Source organism: Glandiceps talaboti, chromosome 3 (assembly GCF_964340395.1).
Source record: "Glandiceps talaboti chromosome 3, keGlaTala1.1, whole genome shotgun sequence".
Lineage (NCBI taxonomy): Eukaryota > Metazoa > Hemichordata > Enteropneusta > Spengelidae > Glandiceps > Glandiceps talaboti.
The window spans coordinates 17,180,160-17,187,224 of record NC_135551.1 but is presented as its reverse complement, the minus strand read 5'-3'; positions in this window follow the sequence as shown (position 1 = coordinate 17,187,224).

The window sequence follows — 7,065 nt, the reverse complement described above, 5'->3', positions numbered from 1 at the left end:
GTGTGTGTGTGTGTACAAATTAAAGAGAGACAGAGAATTTTATAAACTTACAGCACTGGAGCGTTTGAGAATTAATCAAATATGAATAACTTGGTAGAATGAATAGGTAATAATTATAGTTCGTTTGTTTCTGTCAGCAAGGCAATGTCTATGTATTTATATACCCACTGATGTGCGATATACAATTTACATAAACCACCATACATTTCTTATATATGTTATACTTCTCATATTGTTCTCACAGATATTCTGATGTGTATGCTCTATGTTGTGTAGCTGGCGTACAGGAGGGTAAACTTAAAGAATGTCTACCTGAAGCGAACGTATTCCGCTTTTGTACACCATTATTACCAAACACTAGTATCCGTGTGATAGCATGGATCATCGGATTGGCTTCAATCTTGTTGAATATATATTGTATAAGCCTGAGGCTGAAGGCAGCGATGCAAGACAAACGAATGTCAACTGATTCATTCATGATATTGTTTTTATCGTTCACTGACATGTTAATGAGTATGTACTTGGTATCCATATCAAGTGTAGCTTCGTACTTTGGTAGTGGATACATCACCAATGATGTACGTTGGCGTACAAGCATTTTGTGCAAAATTCTTGGAATCTTAGCTACTGTGTCTAGTCAGATGTCACTATTTGTTTTGACGGCAATGGCTTTGATTCGTTGCGTTGTTCTTGCAAATCCTTTAAAACGGATACATGTCCCTCTTAAAACAGCCATTAGCATCGTTTCAGTAGGGGTCATTTTTCATGTATTGCTTGCGGTTTTACCTGTTTCCTCAATCGAATACTTTGGGGATTATTTCTATGGCGACAATACTGTATGTTTACCGCTTCATTTACGGCATGATCGACCTCCAGGGTGGGAATACTCCTTTGTGATGTTCACCATTCTTGACATATGTTACATTGTTGTGATCTCAGTTTGCTACACCATCATTCTCATTCGGAAACGTAAGAGTGGTAGAGATAGCGGTGGTAGTGATCGCATGTCACGTAATAAACATAAGGCCCTCATCATGGTAACGCTTATAGTCGGCACTGATCTCCTCAGTTGGCTACCAATTATAATTGTTACTTTTGTCGGTGTAGCTGGTGTTCAGATGTCTGGCATCATATATGCTTGGTTTGCCGTTGTTGTTCTACCTCTGAATTCAATGATCAACCCTTTTCTTTATTCCTTCTCGATGGAAGAATTTAAGTTCATTAACATCAGACAACTGATAAGATTTTGGAAACGTTTAAAGAAGACGAAATTGGAAGATGGTAAGTTGGAAAAGTTGTTTCTTTAGCTAAAAACGTTCACACCTACCATTATGTGAATCATGTATTCATTAAATCATAATGTCTAAATTGAGCTTTCTCCTGTTGACTGATATTTCTCAGGTCTACGCATGTCTATGTCGATTACAATACACAAGATTGCCTTCAATTTGCAACAGTGACATCGTCATTCTATAGTTTGCAGATGTTTGTAATATTTATTAAAGGGCACCGAGTATCGTGTTCCGTATTTTCAAAATGCAGAACTACATTGATAATTATTTAAGATTTCAATGAAATTAAACTATACACATGCACAAATTTTGTACGAACAATCGGATATGGGAACGACCGAACCCAAATAAAAACAAAAACCTGTGTGCTCGTGATGACCCGATCGACCTTACGTAAGACCTCCAATCCTCAACATTTTTTTTAAACATTTAAGGAATACAATAACAAATTCTTTGTCTTCTTGACCTTCAAGCACAGTTGTTTTCTTTCCCCAGTGATCTCTGTGCATATGTCATCAAATTACCACAGAAAGGTTATTCTGACCCACATTTTGTTTGGTTTTGGGTAGAAGCAATATTTTACAAAAATAAAAACAATTAAAAAGGTAAAACAAAATAAAATACAGACCTGCCTACCCTATTTTCTGAGGCCCTGTTATCGGAAACATCTTCTTTTTGCCTTACCATACTCAGTATCTGTGTATAATAAAATTACACTGTTAATATTCTTAGGATTACCAAAGAAACTTAAAAAACAACAGATGCAAATGACGAAAGATGTACGTCTTGGCTGGCAAATGGTATTTAATGGTATGGATGAAAATAACATGTCCAGACTATCAGAAGTTACAGATTGGGAATACTTCAATGAACAAAGTGCAGCTATAATCATACAAGATATATCAACTTGCGTTCATATTCTTCATGGGTCTGACTGCTACCATGGAAACATAGATACAAAACATGTTGTTATCGATCTCACAAATGTATGTTTAGATATGATTTTTTGGAATAGCATGTTTTTATAAACAAATATATTTACCATCGCACTTTCATTTGACAATTTTGGTTCAAAAAGACTGATGTTTCAATTAACTCTGGGATTTCAACGACACACATAGTCATTCGTATACAGCATTCGAATTTCCTTCCATTTTTAAAAATTATCATTCAAACAATAATGAAATATTGAGGTCATTCTAAGTGACACTTGAATTGAAGGACCTTATTACAGCCAATGTGAGAATCCTTTAAAAGCCCGACGTAGACCCTTGAAAGCTATTTATGTTCTTCAACAATTAATTATAGCATAATAATTAGTAAACATAAAAGCCAATTAGTGAATATTTTTAAGATAACTTACAAATGAGCAAATGGAACCACCTTAATTTATCGATATTTTTAATTATTCATCTGTCAGGTATAGCCATACGTTCAGTTCATGGCACTGTTCTCCCAATCAACCTTAATGCAAAAAATGCAAATACCAAAATCATGCTATAGTATAAACGTTTACGCATTTCCGATAAAGGTCATAATAACGTCATGCACTGAATCACATATATACATATTTCACCCATCTATTCCATATTACTTTAACATAATTAACATATTTGTTTGACAGGATATCTGTTGCGGTGCCTTTCTAACGATAGATAAACTTCGTGGGAGACCTAAGGATAAGTCACCTGGTGAAGCAGGAAGTTCTAAAGGTTGTGATAGTTCAAAGAAAGTGGCTATAACCAGAGACCTAATAAGTGTCAAACAAAACGTCACAACTGGTTGTGCAATAGAAAAATCTGTTGCCAAATCTAACAAAGACATCCAACGTGTGGAGAAAGAAAATGAACCATCAACTGCCGGACATCAAAATGTACCTGAAGGATCTAAAACATAAGAGGACAACATGATATAATTTAGACTTCAAACAGGCATGAAGGTGATAAAAGGGCGACTATGTAGGGGTGCTCATGTATACATTAGATATTAGAATATTCAGTAACCGTAAAGTGTATCTGACATCCTCATTACTTCTAGGTATCCATAGTCTGCGGGGAATCATCATTTGTTTATTCTCTGACATATGTGACATACAATACGGGTTTGAGTTTTACTAACTATTGTAATATTCTATAAAAAAACACATCGTGAATATATATTGAGGCCATATGTATATATGTTTGATCTCCATCAGTAAAAAAAGGAGGGGCAGAAGAATTGTAGAGTCGTATACTGACGTTTAAGGTGTATTTCATCAAAAATTATGTTCCTAATTTCATTCTGGCTTACATCAACTATTAAGTTTATATATTGTCAACTTGGTGTTCACCTATCTACAGTAAAAGCTACAATTCACCGTCTGACTCGACAACAATCTTACACCAACAAATATCTCACTAACATTGCTACTTTTGATATCACATTCATAATGTCTAGCAAGATACAACTAAGACCGCACCCATGGCAGCAGAAAATTAATAAAATAATGATAATTATTATTATTATTGGTTTATTGAAACAAAAATTGACAAAAATGAAATTGTGAAATTTCTTGAGTTTACATCAGTAAAATAAGCATGTTGAGAAATGAAATTTGATCAATAAAACATATCATAAAAGTGTCATAAAATACATAGTTAGTACAATCATAGTAAAGTTAAAGTGTAGTTACAAGGAACAATAAATTAAAGCAAAACATACGAAACGAAAATTGCTTCAAAGATAACCAGTGAGGAGTGAGGAGTTGTCAATAGAAATAAACCTCCTAAAAAAATGTGCTTTACAGCAACAAAGACTGCACTGACCAAACAGAGTTTTCCGAGCATCATTTGATGTGAAAGTTCCTAAAATGTCGGCACACACTGTAGCTCAATATAGCAGAATTTTGACATTTCAAAGTCACATAACCTTAATAAATATAATTTTGTTTCTAAAATTTACATGCATATCAATTAAATACACAAAGATAAGCTATCTAAATGTGACAGTGTGTTTGATTGAACGATTAAAGTAATTTGGCAGTCAAAAGTAATTGCCAATAAATAAAGCAATCAAGACCATGTACAGAGCAATAACGAGACAGCAATATTCTTTGCATACAATAGCATATGGTTACAATGTTGTGGTTGTGCTGCAGAGCCTTTGTGGCTGCTTGTAAGAGTCACACTTGCATTCCTAATAAATCAGTTGTAGCCGTAATTTATGAAAATTTCTGTAGTTATGTATTATCCACTAGCTGTATTTGTATATATTTGTTGTGTATTTCTTGAGTTCCGTTGTATGTCGGATCTTTTGTAATGTAACTATAATCTTTTGGCACTTTTTTCTGTTCTTTCGAAAAGTGAAAAACTAAAGCATAAAGGCAGCTTTGTAAGATTTAGATAGTACATACAAATAAATTTGCATTTTATCATACAGATTGAAATAAAAAAAAGAAAAGAAAAAAAGAAGTCTTTATCAAATACATAACCTGAACCATATATATAATCTATAGAAGAGAACGAAAGCGTTACCCCATTAACGGTAGAGAGAGTGTCAAGTTCAGTATTGAGAGAAATTGTTTTTACTAATTAAGTATTGAAATATCTAACTTAAAGTCTTTACTGTTTTATTAACTATATTAAATTTATAGCTTTATAGGGTATTTAGAATTTTGGATTTTCCAGTTCCAAGATGCATTGCGCGAGAGGACGTCGTATGTTGTTACATTTAGTCTTGTCTTGTCTTTAATACGTTTGAAATAACATTTTCGCCAGAAAATGATGGAAAGACATATTGACCTCTTTGATATCGAGTGAACTTAAAGAACAAAGATGGAACGCCATGGCAGAGAGGGATTTTACGGGTGAACATAGGTACGTCACAAGCGTCCGTGAAGATGTTAGGTCACAAAGAACTACGAAAATATGGATAACTACGAGAGTGAGGCCAGTGAGAAGGTTAGACTCTCGCCCTTACTGGCTCACTATCGTAGTTCTCCATATTTCGTAGTCCTCTGTGACCTAACAACTCCACGAGCGCCTGTGGGTACGGTCATGTGAAACCACCCTCCTGAGTAGCACGTGCAAAGCCCTCAGTATACATGGAATTGTATGGAGAGGCGTGCAATGCATCTTGAACCCAGCATGTCTATAGAATTGGTCAAAAGATTCCCAAAGATACCTAGGTTCAGTAGATGAGTTTCATTTTATTTTATTTTAGATTATCAAGTTCATTATATTTCGAGGTTAATTGTATTTTAATGAATGTGGGGTGAGAAGATAAGCAGATATATAGACAATTTTAAAGAACATCTAATGTAGTTCAGTACGAAGGGTTTATATAAGAGTGTTTAGCGCCAGTGGCAACCTAGAGAGATCGTGATATGCTTTATTTCCTGAAATTGTATTTTGAATAGATCAAGACATCGGAAGTAGCATATGCACCACTTGTACAGTCACTTTTATTGCTTAAATTTCAGTAAAAGACTTTTGTTCTGTTGCAATTACTGTGTGTTGGATGTCGTATTTTACCTATTGTACACCGGCCTACTTTTTTAGTTGTCTGAGAAACAAATATTGTCTATGCTTTGACGTTTGGTAAAATAAACAACTTTGTCAGAAGCAGTAGTATATTTTGAAATGTTCGACTGTGTTGTCGTCTCATGGTGACATGGAGAACATTTGCCTAGAGTTGCGCATGCGTAGATTTGTAAACATGAGTAAGGTTGTAATTTTATTTTTAAGTTTAGACGATATCTAGTATAGCTTCCACACCCTTCTTTTAACTTACCGATCTGTTACTTAATCTTCAATGCTTAATGTCCGTTATTATGTACACGTATGATCAGATGTTTTTATCACTGCCTTTGACGTGTTGCAAGGGGATGTCAACTAGTAAGTAGTATTGTTATGCAAAAATACAGTAAGGGTTGACATAAAAAGTGGTACAGGAAACCATTCTCGGTATGACTTTATGAGGCAGGGTAATCTTTAAAATACAAAAAATTAATAAGTCATTGTCTTTATTGATAAAATATAAGCTGCCCTCCATGACTATCAGTCATTTTTGACACATTTAAGTTCACGTTAGGTTGGGCGAGTATTATACCTGTATATAACACAACAATGAAACAACACATTCTTAAGCATTTCAGAATATGCCGGAAGTTTTGGTTTTGTAACGTTTTCTTTTAATTTGTGTTTTCTTTGGAAAACTGAAGGCCGTATAAGCATTGTCTGTTTGGAGCACATCATGGCACTGTCTGTTCCGCCGGTTTTTCATGGATTGCAAAATAATTAAAAGCAATGACTTGATTGAAAGCAACATTTTCAAAACCAATTTACTACAACTACCACGGCATGTTAGGCGTCGGCAAGACGTAATCAAACTCTGGAAGCAAGACAGGTAAAATAAATCACTGTAAACATTACCTACTACGTCGACTGCTCATGCTCACGTAAGAGGAGAACCATTTAATTTCGGGGGGGGGGGGAGAGGAGGAAGTGGGTATGGCAGCAAATTTATTTTCCCATCACTGTGACAACAAATTGTTTTTCTATTGTCAGTCCTGCATCAAATTATTTTTTCGATATACAGAAGCAATGCAATTCTTTTTCTTGGTTACCTATTGGAGGCACATTGTCGAAGGCGACGCTAATATTTTCAATATTTGTGAGCAAGCCCTTTAAAAATAATGTGGGTCATGGGGGCGGGGGGGTACCTGAAAAATAAATTGACTTCATGACTCCTCACACATGAGAAAATTAACCTTTGAATAGTTGGTAAGCCTTTT